We start from the raw sequence: 18589 nt of genomic DNA, 5'->3' as shown, positions 1-18589 counted from the left end.
TCTGTCAACAGGAAACAAAACAGTTATGGAGAAGGATAGATCTGATCTAAAAGTTAAAGTTTAGTTCTGAGGAAGGGTCACTAGTTCCGAAACATTAACTTTGATTTCTCTTCACAGATGCTGCCAGATCTGCTGAGCTTTTCCAGCAACTTCTGTTTTCATTTCTAATTTACGCATCCACAGTTCTTTCAGATTCAATTTTGAAGCATTAGGCAAGAACTTTCAAAAGTTGATTGGGGAGGCTATTCACAGGTAACGGGACAGTTGGATACTGGGAGGCCTTCATAAATAAGGTAACGAGAGTTCGGAGACAATATGTTCATGCTCGTGCATTAGGCAAGGCTGGTAGGTGTAAGGGATGCTGGATGACCAGAGACATTGAGGCTCTGGTCAAGAAAAAGGAGGAGGCATATGTCAGGTATAGACAGCTGGGATCAAGTAAATCCCTAGAGGAGTACAAGGGCAGTAGGAGCATACGCAAGAAGGAAATCAGAAGGGCAAAAAAAAAGAGATGATGAGATATCTCTAGAATGTCCTTAACAGTATTTGTCAAAGAGATTCCACAAATACATTCAGCGCAAAAAACTAGGGAGAGAATAGGGCCCATTAAAAAGCAACAAGGCCATCTACATGTGGAACCACAGGAGGTCAATGAGTATTTTGAGTCAGTATTTACTTAGAGAAGTATATGAAAAGTAGAGAACTTGGAGAAATAAATAGTGATATTTTGAAAAAAGTGTCCATATTACAAAAGAGATGTTGGATGTCTTAAAACACAAAGGTAGATAAAGCCCTGGGACCTGATCAGGTGTATTGCAGAACATTGTGGCAAGCTAGGGAAGAGATTGCTGGATATTTACATCATCAATAGCCACTGTTGGTGTCCCAGAAGACTGGAAATTGGCTAATGTGATGCCATCACTTAAGAAAGGCTGTAAGGAAAAGCCAGGGAACTAGAGACAGGTAGCCCGACATCAGTAGTTGGAGGAGACTCTGAAGGACAGGATTTACATGAACTTGGAAAGGCAAGGACTGATTAGCGATCGTTCAACATAGCTGTGTGTGTGGGAAATCGTATCTCACTAATTTGATTTGTTTTTTTTGGATGATGTGACAAACACTATTGAAGAAGACAGAGCAGTAGACTTTGCCTATATGGACTTCAGCAAGGTGTTCGACAAGGTTCTGCATAGTAGACTGATTAGCGAGATTAGATCACATGGAATCCAGGGAGAGCTAGCCAATTGGATAGAAAATTGACTAGAAGGTAGGAGCCAGAGGGTAATGGTACAGGATTGTTTCTCGGCCTGGAGGCCTGTGACCAGTGCTGCGCCACAAGGATCAGTGCTGGGTCCACTTATATAAAAAGATTTGGATGTGAACATAGGAGATATAGTTAGTAAGTTTTCAGATGACACCAAAATTGGAGGGGTAGTGGACAGCGAAGAAAATTACCTCAGAGTACAATGGGATCTTCATCAGAAGGGCCAATGGACCGAGGAGTTGCAGATGGCATTTAATTTACATAAATGTGAGGTCATAAAGATGTACTGCACAGAAACAACCCTTTGGTCCAACTTGTCCATGCCGACCAGATATCCTAACCAAATCTAGTCCCATTTGCCAGCATTTGGCCCATATCCCTCCGTACCCTTTCTATTCATATACCCATCCAGAGCCTTTTAAACACTGCAATTGAACCAGCCTCCACCACTTCCTCTGGTAGCTCATTCCATACACACACCACCCTCTATGTGAAAAGATTTCCCCTTAGATCAATTTTATATCTTTCCCCTCCTACACTAAACCTATGCCCTCTAGTTCTGGACTCCCCGACCCCGAGGAAAAGAGCTTGTCTATTTACCCTATCCATGTCCCTCATGATTTCATAAACCTCTATAAGGTCGCCTCTCAGCCTTCGACGCTCCAGGGAAAATAGCCCCAGTCTATTCAGCCTCTCCCTACAGCTCAAGTCCTGCAACACTGGCAACATGCTTGTAAATCTTTTCTGAACCCTTTCAAGTTTCACAACATCCTTCTGATAGGAGGTGCTGCATTTTGGAAAGGCAAAAACATGACAAGACTTATACACTTAATGGTAAGGTACAGGGAAGTGTTGCTGAACAAAGAAACCTTTGTCCCTTCAAAGTAGAATCACAGGTAAACAGGGTGGTGAAGAACACGTTTGGTATGTTTATCTTCATTGGTCAGTGCTTTGAGTATAGGAGTTGGGACATCATGTTGCGGATGCACTGAAGATCGGTGAGACCAGTTTTAGAATAACACGTTCATTTCTTTGTCTCCCTGTTAAAGGAAAGATGTTATAAAACTTGCAAGGGTTCAGAAAAGATTTACAAGAATGTTGCCAGGATTGGAGGATTTGAGTATAGTGAGAGGCTGAATAGGCTGGGGCTATTTTCCCTGGAGCAGCAGAGGCTGAGGGGTGACCTCATAGAGGTTTATAAAATCATGAGGGGCATGGATAGGATAAATAGACAATGTCTTTTCCCTTGTATGGGAGAGTCCAGAACTAGACGGCATAGGTTTAAGGTGAGAAGGGAAAGGGAAAGGAACCTAAGGGGTAACTTTTTCAGGGTGGTGCATGTATGGAACTATCTGCCAGAGAAATGGTGGAGACATGATACAATTACAACATTTAAAAGGCATCCACATGGGTATACGAATAGGAAAGGTATGGAGGAATATGAGCCAAATACTGGCAAATGGGACTAGATTAGATTAGGATATCTGGTTGGCAAGGACAAGTTGGACCAAAAAGATCTGTTTCCAAGTTGTATAACGCTTTGACTAAGATAGGAAAAATATCCATGAAAATCAATGTTCACACAAAATACTCAAATAATTCACACTGAAATACCACAGGGCATGGCTGAGCCTCTCCATAATCAACATTTCATCTGGAGCCTTACCATCAACATTACCATCCCTGGGGCAAAACAGTGGCACAGCAACATAGGCACCATCAGGGAGCAATTGTAGCTTCTAGACACACATTCAAAAATGAAAAAGTGCTGCTTCAGTCTCATAATCTGAGATCTTAAATATGAGGCTGTCAGAACTGTCAAAGGCTGCAAACATGGGCTATCAACAAGCCAAGCAGCTAAAACACTAATGCCTTCCACCATAAATGTAGGTTGGTTACTGCACACAGTATGTCCTGCCAACTGAACAGACAGTGACACTACAATCAAGTGGCAAACATTAACTTGAAAACAACTGCACAGCTAAGAATTCTATTTGAATTAGGGCAGCTTCAGAGACATGACTGCAGCAGACACAACTCAGCCATTGGAAGCAGTTGTCCAATATTCCAAAAATTCCCAAGCAATTATAAACTAAATAAATTTCAGCATTCAACAGGCAATCACCGGAAAAGCACATTAATCTCTTAGAAACATCGCCACCACTCCTTCAACAAACAAGATTCTGCCGGTTGTTTGGAAACTATGGCTATTGATGACCTAATCTGGTCAGTAAAGCAGTGAGGATATATCTATATATATACACATACACTCACACTGAGTCTGTCACAAGCCTTCACCTTTATATCCAGTAATACACACACAAGAATTTTGGGTGATTTATACTCTGTAGAAAGGGAGCCTGGAAAAAATCATGATAGTCTTTTTGTTTAAATGTACAGCTGATGTTACATTTTCCAAGTTTTATTTTATATAAATTTGACTGGCTCACTGCCAGGATAACTAAATAAGTCCATTATTCAAGGCCCTAAACTTATCTTTCAAGTCTACACTGATAGAACGCACTCACGATCAAAACAACCAACATTGTGTCTAGCACGATAAACGAAGATAACCAAATCCATCAGCTCCCTTTGAGCATTTAGTGTAGTCATTCCTGTTTTGCATAAGGCAAGAGTAAACATCAGTGAGATATGAGTGACACCAGGAACAATTTTCAGCAGGGGCTGTTGTACACAAAACAAAAAAAAACGGTGGGTGCTCGAAATATGAAAGAAGAACAGAAAAGCTGGAAAACCTCAGCAGGACTGGCAGCATCTGTCAAAGCAGAGTCAGAACTTTGGCCCAGTGACCCTTCTTCATAGCAGTTCTGAAGAACTGGACCTGAAATGTTGATTCTGTCTTTCTCTCCATAGATGTTGCTAGGCCTGTTGAGTTTCTCCAGCAATTTCTGTTTTTATTTCTGATGTACAAACCCATGCTTCGGGGTAACTTCACACTGAAGTAACCGCCAGAGTCTGTCTTTAGACAACTCAAGGCATAAACTTTCAAATCACTCTGCTGCTGTTTGGTTGAATCCAGGTCCAACGAACTGACCAGAACACAAAGAACACCAAGGCACCTGAGATCAACCAGATACCAGCAGAACTGATGAAACATGGCAAGAGCACCTTCGCAACATGAGCCTGTGATCTGTTCACTAAGACATGGACGGTACAGGATACCCACATGCCTGACGATAAAGACCAATTGTCAAGCTGACGAAGAAAGGAATTTTTTCCCCCTGTAAAGAGCTGTTACTATTTTAATGTCATGTGGAGGTTCAGAAAGATGTTGTGAAACTTGAAAGAGTTCAGAAAAGATTTACAAGGATGTTGCCAGGGTTGGAGGATCTGAGCTACAGGGAGAGGCCATCAGCAGCCACACTCTGATAGGTCAGAGGAAATAGGGCAACCCAGGGCAGTATCTTAACATCTTCAAAGTTTTACATCAGGAGACATCAGCTGCTGCATCAAAACCAGAATGGGCATTGCAGACTCCTTCAACATTGCTCTTTTTAAGAGTCGGTGTGGACTTGTTGGGCCAAAGGGTCTATTTCCATACTGTAGGGAATCTAATCTAATCTAAAATGATGGTTCTATATGTCCACAGTAGTGTTAAATTGCTTGGAGGCTTTAAGTCTTGCATGATTGTGAAAAAAATTGTTCATTGCAGGTTTGGTGAACATATCTTTTGAAGAGGTAATTGAAGGTTCACAGTGGACATCGAGTCCCTTTTTTAAAAGAAAGCTTCCTATAAGTCTCACAGCTGGGGATAGGGCTTACTTTTCTGTAGTCACTGCTGGGGATGTTTTGTTTGAACTGTGACTGGCTTGGAAAAGTTATCGTTGGCATCTGGTTCAGTTAAAAGGAAGTCTAAGAACCAGACGAATTAAAGGAAATAAAAACAAAATGCAAACAATTAAAGCAAACGTGGATGCTGGAAATCAAAAATAAAAACAGAAAATGCTGGAAGAGCTTAGCAGGTCTGGCAGCATCTGTGCAGAAAGAAACAGAGTTAGCATCGAGTCCAAAGAGCTAGTTCAAAAGAAGAGTCTTTGGATTGGAATATTAGCTGTCTCCCACTCCACAATCAATTTGGAGGCAAGCTTGCTATGAATTATCTTCCCAGCTCATCTCTCCCATTTCTGGGGGAAAAAAAACCCTCTGTGGAGTTCAGGATAAAACCTATTTATTCTTGCGAACTTGTAATGTAATTGAAAGAACATCTCAACTGACTTAAAATGAAAGCAAAGTACTGAAGATGCTTGATATCTGAAATAAAACAAAATGCTGGAGAAACTCAGCATCTGTGTTGAAAGAATCAGAACAACACTGAGAGACCCAATCAATTCTTCAGGACACCCAAACGGGCTGAGAAAATGTAGTAGAAAATGGGGGACAAGAAAATGTAACAGATGGTAAGGGTGCCCATGAACAAAAAGATGAAAGAGAGTGTTTATAGCAGGCAGGAAGAGCTATAAATGAAGAGTAGATGTAAATGGTATGTGTTAATAGCAGAATTAATGTTTGTGCAAACAAGACAGTGAGGGTGGTGGGTATTTTTTTTAAAGAGGTGCAGTAAGAGAGAAATCAAAATTGAGGACAATGTTCACAGTCTGAAGCTGTTGAACTCCATGCTGAGTTCAGAGCCCTGTAAAGTATCTAAACTGGAAACAGAAGGGTTTCTTTCAATTTGTGTTAGGCTTGACTGGAAAACTAAAACAAGGCTATGAAAGCAAGGTGGTGTATTGAAATGGTGGTTAGATCAGGGTCATTCTTACAGAAAAACAGGGATAGCCTGCAAGCCAGTTGCCCAGTCTGCATTTAGTGTCCTCAACATTGTATTTCATGAACAAGTGGTGTCTGCAAGGCTTCAGAGACAAATATGAATGATCAATAATTTGACCACACATACCATAACAGTCTCTGGAACATCTCATGTTCCAACCTTTCTCCCCGACACCCCCATCAAGAATAATCCATAGGGCAAAGTGTTCTTTTTCAAATAGTTAACCCCAGCAGAAAAATCCACTTCATTTTTTCTCTTTTTGTGCAGAAGGCGTGTGTGTGTGTGTGTGTGTGTGTGTGTGTATGTATGTATTTTGGGGTTATTTATGAGAGAGACATTTATACTTCCATATTATTGACTGAATATTAACCCCAAATTGTGATATCTTTATTCACCTTATTATTCAAAAAGTTTTACTTAGACAGAAACCCATAATTGCGTTGATGGATTTTATTGTTTAAAACCTGATAGAGATAAAGTAGTTACTTAGTCATCTTGGTGACTGGAAGTGGTGTTTTTATGTTGGGGCTCATGAAGTAGTGAGACTAGAGCAAAAATGCAACTCTCCAGTTAACCATAGCATCAACCACAATCTACAGCAGCAAGAAATAAAACGAAGCAAAGTTGTCATGTCAGTTAAAAGGCATTCATCAGCACTGCTTACATAAAATCCTGAGCATCAAATGCAGAGATATCAATAAAAACCTGCTACAGGAAGTTGGTCAGTGGCGCCTGCAGGAAATGATGACAGAAATGTTATTGATACTGACAGGATACTCCTTTACTTTCTGGAAATACTTGTCTCTGCCTTGAATACATTCAATGATTCAGCTTCCAGTGCACTGACGTACAAAATTCCAAAGGCTCATGACCCTCTATGAAGAAATTCTCCATCTCTACCTTAAGAGGCAACAATGTACTTTAGATTCTAAGGGAAAAAATCCTCTCAATATCTACCATATTAAGTCCCCTCGGAAGTCTGTCTTTCAATAAGATAAGCTTTCCTGTCTTTCCTGATGAAGGGCTTATGCCCGAAACGTCGAATTTCCTGTTCCTTGGATGCTGCCTGACCTGCTGCGCTTTTCCAGCAACACATTTTCAGCTCTGATCTCCAGCATCTGCAGACCTCACTTTCTCCTCCTTTCAATAAGATAACCTTATTCTTCTAAACTCCTGAGTGTAAGAGTAACCTGCTCAAACTTTCCTTATCAAGCAGTGCTTCATCCTGGAATCAGCCTAAAACCGTTCTGAGTTGCCTCCAATGGAGGTATTTCTCCCTTAAATATCAAGGCCAAAACTGCTCTAAATATTCCAGGCGTGATCCTGTCAACCCCTTGTACAGTCATAAAAAAGGTCCCCCTATTTTTATTGCAAGGGAGTTGGATAAAGAGCAACATTCAATGAGTGTTGCATATTGCTCATTGTACCTAAATGTCGACTGTGTTTCACATCTCTGGATACCCAGATCACTTTGTACTGAGGCAAATTGTAATCTTCTTTGATTTAAATATTTTACTTTTCTATACTTCTTAACCAAGGTGGACAACATATTTCACTCAGGTTAAATGAGTGGGCAATTTGAGTAACCTATCTTTATCACTATGACAGACTCTTTGCATCCTCCTCACTTTCCTACCAACATACTTGTTAATATATTTGTTTCTTTTTTGATTCAAGTCAATAATATAGATTGCAAGCAGTTGAGGCCCCAGCACTGATCGTTGGCTTTCTGCTAGTTACAGTTTGCTCATCCAAAATCTGCCCGCTATGGATTAGCCAATCCAGTATCCATGTTAATCATGAGCTCTTATCTTAAAATTTGAGACTCCTTACCGAATAGTTTTAAATGCACTGCACCTAATGTTACCCCACTATCCACTCTGCTGGTTACCTCTTCAAAGAACTCCAAAGATGTTTGTCAAACACGTTCCTTTTCTCAAAATGTTGTGTTCACTCTGCCTGATTGTATAATGGTTTAGCAAGTGCCTTACTATTACTTCCTTCATAAGCTATTGGGCCTACTTTTTTCCTGCTCTCTGTATCTCTCTTTTTGAATGTTAATGTTACATTTCAATGAGAATTGGGAATGTTATAACCAATGCATCCATTGTCAGTGGAAGAACTTCTAGGATGCAGGCTTCCAGCTTTGGGAAATGCATCAGCCTTTACTCCTGTAAGCGTGCTTTGTACAACCCATTTCCCTCTTAACTTCTCTTTCCTCAATAATCTTAGATTAAGCTTTGGATCATCTCCACTAATAGCTCATGCAACCTGGTGGCAAATTTTATTTTTAAGTCTGCTGCTAAATGCTTAACATGTTTGATTATTTTAGTAATGCGCTACAATCATTGATGTTGCTGCAACAAACCTGTTACCTACTTCAGTTTATTTTCATCATTCATAAGCAATAGATGGTGAGGTTATTATTAATAGCTTTCGCTGACTGTGCACGTACACAGTCGATCAATTCAAGACTCGTGTTTAAAAGTCACTAAGCAAGTCAAATTTAACTAAGGACATCTAGGTGTCATGCACCCTAGTCTCTGGAAAGTCAATTTGAGGTTATGCTCATAGTGGGATTGTAGTGGCACTGTTGAAAGAATGAACCATTAGGTGCTGCACCTGATCCACTGGTTACAGATGGAGGGGGCCAAAAATAAATTTGCAGTCTGGATTAGCCCCAAAAACACAAACTCTCTGAGGACACGAGAAATATACCATTGTGAATAATCTCCCCTATGTTTATTGGTATCTATTCAAGTGCAGCCAACAGGGAGGAGAACAAAGGGATCCCTGTTTCACTGAAGGAAACAATGTGGCCTCAAGATGACAAAGAAGTTAGCAAACAGCTCATTATTCTTCAGACAAAGAACATATAAACAGGCAGGACATAGAAAGAATAAAATAGCACTCAGTAAAACAGTAAGCTTTAGTCAAAAGTAATGAGAAATAAGAATTGAGATACTTTGTCCAACTGGGAGTGGGAGGCCGCAGGAAAGACAGAGAAATGAAGGCTGCACACAAGTGATCCAAACATCCCTTCCCCAAAAGTAATCTTCAGAGTTGAGCTTCACTCCAAGAGACGTACACCACTTGCCCATTGAACAGTAAGCATTTTCAATTCATTATTAATTTAAATATTTCTTCTTTATTAAACAAACACATAGGGATTAAGTCATATCTACTGACCCTATCATTAGAAACAATCTGACTTTAGACTCAAAATGCTGGAACTTTAATTGTATTCCTTACTGGTGGCTGCGCTGATGTATTGGTACTTGTATACGGCTACAGTGCAGCAAATGATAACAACTCAGGATTTACCCTCACTTAGTAATTGCTTCCCAGCTCTTTACAAATAATAAAACAGGGATATCCAGCAATAAATCTTGAAAGCACATACTATATTACTAAATTGTACTGGTTTAAAAGTGACCTAATCTCTCTTCACCCATGGACTAAATAAACATTGATTTTGACGATTTCAAAATAGCTACAAAGAAACAGCACTTGATCCCCAAAGGAATTTCATTTTAAAAACAATGGAATTTACAAAAAAATACATTTCAGAGCAACTGTTAGAATATGCCAAAGCATACTGTCCACTCTGATATATTGGTGGCATTTGGGAATAAAATGAAATCAAATAGCAATTATTATAGATTTTCCACACTGTTGAACAGCTGAAACATCAAGGCACCAATTTGCCTTCAATGATCACTGTAAACAGAGTAATGCAAATTCCTCCAGTGATTCTGCTGGTAAGGGCAGAAGGCTGGGTTGTTAAGTACATTCAAAGTAAACTTAGAGATTTTTTTTAAATTAGAAAGGGAACAAAAGGTTATGGGAATAAAGTGGTAATGGAATTGAGGATTATCAGATTCACTGAAATAGCGGAGCAGATTTGATGGAGTGAATGGCCTGTTTGGGTCTTAGGTTTTATGGTCTTCAGGCATTGCAGAATTACAACAGCTTCAGATTAGAATGAGGGAACAGAATGCCATATAGTAAAAGGTGTGATCAGAAATCTAACCTGAAACTTGGCACTGGGCTTTCAAATGCTGGAGGGTTTGGGATAAAGTGTGGAAGAATCACGGATGGCATTTCTGAATTCCAACCCTTCAGGATACATTGTGATTACAAACAAATGTCAAAGCAAGGAATCCATTCACCTCCATTTAATGGTCTATTAAGATGAATTTGTTTACAGTCTAGGGAGGGGCAGGTCAGAGTTTTGACTGCTAATTCAATGAACCTCTTATAGTCTGGTGACACCAGGCTCAAGTTGGGGAGGGCACTGTTGAACATCTGGGATGCTGCCTACTCTCTTCGGCAAAGTAACAGGCAACCTCATCATGTCCGTCATCTGCCTTTGCTTTTGGTGCTTTTCAGGCAGGGAACTAAGAGCATTCCAATAAACCTTCTGCCTCCAAATGCACCAAGATAGAAATTGCCATCAATTGTTGCACTCAGCACAACTAACTGGGTACCAAAATCACCTTCAGCTCATTTCAGATATTACCGGATCAAGATAGTGCCACACGGATGACACATTGCAGGTTCAGGACCCAGACATTATCCCACCATCAAATTCTCAACCCTGCGTAGTAAATCAACTAAGAGAAAGTGAGGACTGCAGATGCTGGAGATCAGAGCTGAAAAATGTGTTGCTGGAAAAGCGCAGGAGGTCAGGCAGCATCATCGACGCTTAGGCCCGAAACATCGATTCTCCTGCTGCTTGGATGCTGCCTGACCTGCTGCGCTTTTCCAGCAACACATTTTTCAGCCCTGCGTAGTAAATCCAAGGAGCTCATCATGAAGGTACTAGAAGTCCTGTGAATGGGAGGGAGAAACTGGCAAGATTTTACACTTCAAAACTGTGCACAGCTTTTCTCTCTAAAGTGCAAGTAAGTGGACATTAGGTGAAAGGAAGATTGGTTTGATTGGAATAGTTTTCCAATTCTGGATCATTTATGAAGAATGGTCACTTGTGAAATTTACTGGGCAATAAAACTGTGTCTTAATATCACCCATCGATGCGCCAACGTGGCCTTTAAGACAGCCTCTGACTAAGGACTGTATTCGGATTTGGTAAAACCACCTTTCTGGTCTAGAGAGTGGAATGAACTCCCCTTGAACACCATGACTGAAGTACATTACTTATGCAGGTTACTTTGCTCGGTTACCCCTATTGTACACCACTGCACCATCATTACTGTATGGGAAAGAATCACATGCTTCTGGCACTCTGATTGACATATTAGCACAGACCAATACTGAAGCGGAAATGTTTCTGATCTGGGTTCAGTTCTATCAAACAAGTCATGCACATAGTCCCATTAAACTGGGCTCTTAGTAAGCTTTTAACTTGATTAGGCTCTTTCCTTTGTCTAACTGTGCACAAACTATTCTCAAAGTTGTGCTCAGGAAACTAGATCATTGCAGTAAACTTGCTGTTTGCAGATGGACCAGATCAAGAGAGGAAGCCACCAACTCCCAACCAAACCATTATCAATGCATCTATTGATCAATGTTTCTTGTCTCATTAATTCAATCTCAGCCACTGGACTGATTACTCAAGAAAGTTGCTCCTCCTATTGTTTATACAAGGATAGAGTGATCATATACACCCATACACAGCTGATTTAGTCTATCCAGGTAATAACTGAATCATATAGACCAACCAGGCTTCAGGTTCAATACCACGCTTGCACTGAACTAGCAGTCAGAACACAACAGACTGGTTTCTGCAATTTTTGTTAAGGGAAAGAGAAAAAGAAATTATAAACATGACCAGATTGTACACTTCTTGCTGACCAAAAAACAGACCCAAGCGAAAATCTGTGAGGACTGTCAGTCTTGGTCTCAGTCATAATGTCCCTGTGGCAAAAGAGACAGTTGGCATTCACGGGCAAAGCTCATACAGAAATAGTGGCCACTTTATAACTAAATGTACAAAAGGAATCAGCTTAGACCAGTTTCCCAAACAAGAGAGGATGAACAAATACTAATTTTTTTTAAAAAACTGAATGTTAAGCCATAACACACACACACACACTATTATTTGACAAGAGCCCATGTAAAAACAGTGAACCCTACTCAACTACATGAATTTGCTTTTGTGATCCAATACCAGGGGAGCATGGTTTCTCAAAGATTCCACTTTCCAATAAAGTGATTCATCAACTTAATCGTTCAACACAACAGAATTCTTTTACGGAAAACATTTAAAACCTAGTTAAAATTCCAGAGTGTTCACAGGTTCACAAATTCAATAGATTTGAAAAGCACTTTTGGTTTCAGAAAAGGAAATAGTATTCAGGAGGCTAATGACACAAGTGGCAACGTTTAGGTACAGGTAAGAAAAGCATTAAAGCAGTTCCGGAGTATAGGAAGAGGTATGGCACGACACGGCACAGCATAGCCTGAAGGGCAGTAGTAGCAGCAACGTTATCAGATACGCTGAACTCTGCAGGAAGGAACCAGAGCTTAACAAGAGCCAAAGAGAACTATCTTTCATCAACATTATATCACAGAGGCTGTGACCACATTTACTCAGCTCTTCTCTATTCATTCAATTGTAATCAACCAGCCATATTAAATGTAAAATTCAATGAATGGAACATTTACCTTCAACTCCACAAAAGCTGAAAGTTGAAAAGTTTCAACAATTAAGTCCACATCATTCAGTTCCAGTTTGTGTGTTCTTGACCACCAGATAAAAACGGGAATGAAGCTCAAGCCTTGGAGCTTTAAGGATCCCTCCCACACTGACATCATGCATTTCCTGTTGCTCCTAATCATTCCTGAAATATAGTTTTATTGTATAAAGAACACACAGGCAGTGAGCAATACAACACCACCCTATTGGAAGTCAGGTTTCAAGATGATTTAAGTGAAACTGCTATATACCCAACAAAACACTACAAGCTCCTCAAAATTTTAGGCCAAAAGAATTTTTCCTGACAATATAAAGGAGGACCTTTTCGGAAGTAATGTGTTTACTGTTATTTCAGGAGTGGATCTGGGAAGACAAATAGGAATGAAATGGATGAAGGGAAACAAATGAAATCCACTTTTTATATTTGCAGGCTCTCCCTTTGGCAATTAGTGTCATGTATAATACTCATGTATTATCATAATTTTAGGGTTCACAGGGTTATAACTTTAATTACAGGCCTTTTATTTTCATTGGTCATTCTTCATTTCCTGACCAGTTATACAATACTGATGGAAACTAATGATCCAGAGAGAAAATCTCCACTATTAAAGACCATCCTCCAGGACTTCATCATTCAACAACATAACTATCTTGCACAAATCCTATTTCTACTTCAGAATCTCTGGATCATTTCACTTGGATATGAATGCCTTTATATTGAGTCATTTTAAACCAGTATTGGTTGAACTATTAGTCATATGAAACGCTGATTAATGCTTTTACTTAAATGTGAGCCAACTGTACCAAGGTGGAATTACTGAGTCACTAGGATTCCCAATGGGTCGAATAATACTTCAGACTCATATATATGACCTTCAGACATATACACAAACTTTTATAACTAGCCACTTTAGTTCAGAACAACAGGAGCAGGACCAGTGACATGTTAAAATACAGAATACAAATTACAGTATAGGATTATTGCTGGTTATGACCAAGGTTGGAAGAGTGCACATTTGCTTTAGTCAGACTGCTCCATAGACAGCAACACAAAATTAAAATAGTTTCCCCAGTTACTGGGATGGTCAAGTAAACACCTTAATGATATCAGACTGTAAATAACTGGATTTATCAACCAGGTTTCATAACAAATACGATTATGGGTTTATTAAAACAGGAATTTATTCAATAAGGATGCAATAATTGGTTAAAGCACATGGTCAGCAATATAAAAGCCAAAATGCTTATCACCAAATATCTCAAAAACGCAGACAATTTCTTTGCAAGGGAATTGGCCTTTGGAAAAAGAAAGCACTTTGGCCAGTGCATTATTTTTAAAGGCAAAGGGGTAGCGTGGAGAATGTTCTCTGCTCTATTGCTCCGACATTCTGGCATATGTGGTCAAGCCATTCATCATGTACAGTTGTCTCTTAAAGTCTTGGTCAGGAAATACACTTAAACGAAATAGTTTCACTTGAAATGGCGAAGAGGGTTTTATTTTCAAAATGGGCAGTGGGTTCTTAGCAAGTGTTCGTCCAAGTCTGTTGGCACTCCGGCTTCTCTGGAACAGAACCAGATAAAACCAAAATCTTTCCAAGTCAGTCACTAATCAAATCAGCACCAGCAGAGTCTTCAGCAAAGCGATTGTTGTCACCAGTCCTTTCATTTCTCAGAGATTTCCAAAGCATTCTTTGTAAAAGAAAATCTCCATAGTGTCCACAGTCAACCTTCAAAGATCTCTTTTGAGGAAACCACTCCAGGTATAACCACAAAATTTACAATGAATTCTACTTTCTACAATCTTTCAAAACATAACTCCAAGCAATATTAAGGACAAAGTATTGTCTGCTATATTCTGCAAAGCAAACACTAACTTAAACTTTGGATATCCATCAAATTTTGAAGTCAAAATGTACACGTTAATTTCATGAGAAAGAAAACTCATTTATATACACTTCCTCACTTCCAAGGCTTCCCAGAGTATTGATATCAATGAAGGGGACAGGTGGCTTCTGATAATTACAAAGCCACTGGCTGCATGAAAAATAATCAAATTCTTCAATAATTCAAGCTAATAGACTTGGACTTTAAAGGATTAGGTCTTAATCAGTGTTTATATCTAGGCAAACATAGCGAGATCAAACCTGTAATAAACTAGAGAGGTTTATTTGGTGGTGTTCATGCAAGGATGAATATGGACAAGGAGAGTTGGAAAATCTCCTCTCTCCCCAACCCCCCACATTGTGCTCCTTAAGTTCTATACACCCTGAATCACTGAAGCTGCTTCGTATGAAAGACGACATTCCTCAGTTGAACTGAAAGTATAATTTTTATTGCAATCAAGATGCCTGGTGAACTTCACATAAACATCAATGTCTAACTTATTATCGCAATGTGATTGGGGTATAGTGACATACACACCAATTAGTGACAGTGTGGTAAAATCAATGACTGCAGATGCTGGAAACCAGAGTCTAGATTAGAACAGTGCTCGAAAAGCACAGCAGTTCAGGCAGCATTCGAGGAACAGCAAAATCGACGTTTCAGTCAAAAGCCCTTCATCAAGAACACAGAAATTAGTGACAGTGTCACGACTTACTTTTCTGAATTTGCGTGCACCTCTTAGAGAAACAATTAATTTCTCTTGGATCTCCAACATACACTGGGGAAATCACAGGCTCAACACACAACTCACTACTCCAGAGCAGTGTGCACTGGAATTAATCACTGCACAAGCAGGTAGTATTCACTTTAATAATTACAAAATATTATAGAATGAACAGTTGGGAACTATTATGTGCACGTAGACATGAGTATTCAGAATCCTATATACCCCTCACTACTCCATTAGAGTCTCTGTGGCTGATATCAGTCCTCAGTGTATGTTTTGATCACTAGAATACATTCAATTAATACATCCAGCATTTGAGATTTAAAAATTGGTTATTTAAATGTCTGGGAGTCATAAGATAGAATACAGTGTCTACACCTTCTGGATGAAAAGAAAGGCTGACTAAGCCACAGCTACAGATCCTTTGGCTTTTCCTTTTTTAGTGCTCTACTGAGTAATAAGAGTCCATGCTTTTCTTACAGTGCATTAGTCTGTAACCCCACTAATCTGTAACCTTCAGTTAAAAAAAAGGACAAGTTCAATCCTCTGTGCCACAGGGTGCAGGACCACACACAGTCTGCAGCGCAAATTTGAAACAACAGAGCATCAAGTGGATCAGGTAACATCAGTCAAGATGACAAGCAGAAACATCCTAAAGTATACCCACATTCCAGAATATTTGGTTGGAGTTTGTTGGCATCAGTGGTCTATTGCAGACATTAAGTTCTGTAAACTATTTCCAGGTCCTGCAAACTGTGGTGAACCTAGGGTTTATGTTGTTGTGCATCACAGCACAAAAGACTCAAGTTAAAGTCATTCTTGGAATTAAAATACTCTTGGCCTAGGTTTTCTTTACACTATATCAAGGAAGGTAATACTGCCTGCAAAACCTGTTGACACCATAAAGCCAAATGCATTTCCAAACTTTATACCAATCAGATAGGACAACTCCAAAAGGGTAGGGAGGGTAAAGAGGAAACAAAGTCTCTCAGCAACTTAACCATTAAAATCTGAAGTCTATCTTCTTTCGGTTTCTTCTAAACTAGATCTCTTTTATTTCAATATTTGTGATTTTCATCTCCACAAATACTGCACAAAGCTTGCCAGTCAGATTTCATCAGTATAACCGCTGCAGAGGAAGGAAGAGAATAAGGCAGTTCTGGAAACTTTAAAAGAATGGACTGATCTTAGAAGGTATGCTGGCTTCCACTGCACAGTCACAGTTGTGCCAAGTTATAAAATTACCAAAAGGCTGGCTGTTTGTGCTAATTCTGTTTACCCCAACAAAACATTAGAGGCCAATATTAACGCATTGTTTGTTGTAGGGCCTTACTCAGAGCCTTATTTGATTGGATGGGACAATCCTCTACATAATTAAATTTCAAAGAGAAGAAAACAAAAAGCTTAAGAGGAAAATATTCAAACTACACTCAAAAGGTTTGCCATCTTGGACACATCATCCAAGGGATGTGTGGGATGGGGGTAGTGGGGTACAGGGGAAGAAGTTCAACACTTGACAAATTTTGGCTTGACTGAATAATAGTCTGAATCCATAGACAATGGTACAAGAGGGGAATAGAGCAATGAGGGAAATTTTGTCACACTGAAAGACAAAGCGATATTCATGCCACTTCACCAAAAACAACTTGAATTCTATTTCAGTAGTTATGAGATCACAGGCCCTGTTAAAAACTATACCATTTACAATGCAGCGTCCTGGCATCTTACCTTTCAAAAGAGCCATATTTTTAAACCTAATCCCATCTTGAATGAAAATGAAGTTTACAAGGATTTAATCTGAATGGATTCATGAAAGATGCTATACTCATTCAGGTATTGGAGGAACTGAGAAGTCTATTTAGACAAGCAGCAACATTATCTGACAACAATCAAACTGTATTTTTGACAAAAGTATTTAGATGTACAGCTTGCCTAAATGTGATCATCAAATTAGTAGCACAACTTTGAAACTTTAGATAATTCAAAATCCAATTCTACACTCAGAGGAAAACAGACCATTTCAACAACGCATAATATGTAAAATACTATTAGCTCACATTAACTTCACGAGTCTGCTACCTCAGACTAGTATAGTGCCAGGAGTTCAGCAAGCCCAGTTAAGCTTTTAAGTCATGTCTTTGGTTTACAATCCAAACACAGAAAGACCTAACAGAGTTCAAAATGTATGTCACTTCCAGCTCCAGTACTGCAGAATCCTCAGGGTGGGTGTGCTCTGACAATGTACAGTGAGGATGCAGCTCTAAGGAGCATGAAGAAATCCACCATCCCTTTGGGGATAAAAGTTTTTACTAAAAGTGATATTTAATAATGCAAAATTCTGCCCGCTACTGGACTTCAACTTTTACAACTACAGTGACTGACATCCCTCTAACAAGAAGCCAAGAGTTATTGGACAATCATCATGTTCACTTAACTCCGCTGCTTGGTCTCTCATTACTGAAACATTGTTAACTGAGTGGCTCAGTGATTAGCACTGCTGCCTCTCAGCACCAGGGACCAGGTTTGATTCCACCCGTGGCTAAGTGTCTGTGTGGGTTCCCACCAACTGCTTCATTCTCCTCCCAAAATCCAAAGATGTGGAGGTTGGGTGGATTTGCTAAACTGCCCAACGTGTCCAGCGATGTTCAGGCTAGGTGGATTAGCTATGGAGAAATGCAGGGATAGGGTTTGGGGCATGCTGAATAATCTATTTCTGCCCTGCAAAGGGATTTGGTAAGTGCAGCCTCTTTTTCAGTCTGTGCCATCATGCTCTGGCATTTCTAAATGGAGCTGCGGGTTGAGCACATGAAGAGCCATTTATTATCTGAGCAGAAGCAACAGCAGCAACTTGTTTCAGTTCCTCTTCACAGCACATGACTGTCATGGTAAGGAAGGACACATCAGGTTCCAGAGAGATAATGCACCACTTCTCAGCATTCATTTGCTTAATTTTAGCAGAACTTGGATCATTTTATATTTGGCAAAATCTATTTTTAAAAAGTGCTTGAGTTTAAAGTAGCTCTCTATGAAATACCAGCATTACCTTTTAGGGTTGTGTAAGTCAGGTTCAGTCTGATGTAGGAGGGTCTGAAAGGGCTAATACTGAGGAGTGCCTTAACTGATGATGATATCACATGGACCTGGTGGAAGAGCAGCTTAGGGTCTCAAAGGAATAGGAATTTTCACGCTACTCAGTCTCCAAAACAATGTCACCCCTATCTGTCATTTTTGTGTTTGATTGCTAACAAACTATAACTTTTTTTT

General features: G+C 39.6%; 1 protein-coding gene across 4 annotated transcripts in view; it reads right to left on the bottom strand.

The window, feature by feature from the left end:
• The window catches only part of ripor1 (RHO family interacting cell polarization regulator 1), a 325031-nt gene that overhangs the window by 133733 nt on the left and 172709 nt on the right, over nt 1-18589 (bottom strand). The window contains exon 1 of one of the 4 annotated variants that reach the window (XM_060838162.1): nt 12684-12771. The exons of the other annotated variants lie outside the window; for them this stretch is intronic. The gene's annotated coding sequence lies outside the window, so the exon portion shown is untranslated. Of the gene's footprint in view, nt 1-12683; nt 12772-18589 lie in introns of those variants that run through there. 4 annotated transcript variants of the gene reach the window in all.

The sequence above is a fragment of the Hemiscyllium ocellatum genome, chromosome 17, assembly GCF_020745735.1.
Source record: "Hemiscyllium ocellatum isolate sHemOce1 chromosome 17, sHemOce1.pat.X.cur, whole genome shotgun sequence".
NCBI lineage: Eukaryota > Metazoa > Chordata > Chondrichthyes > Orectolobiformes > Hemiscylliidae > Hemiscyllium > Hemiscyllium ocellatum.
This window is presented reverse-complemented; position numbering and strand designations above follow the sequence as displayed.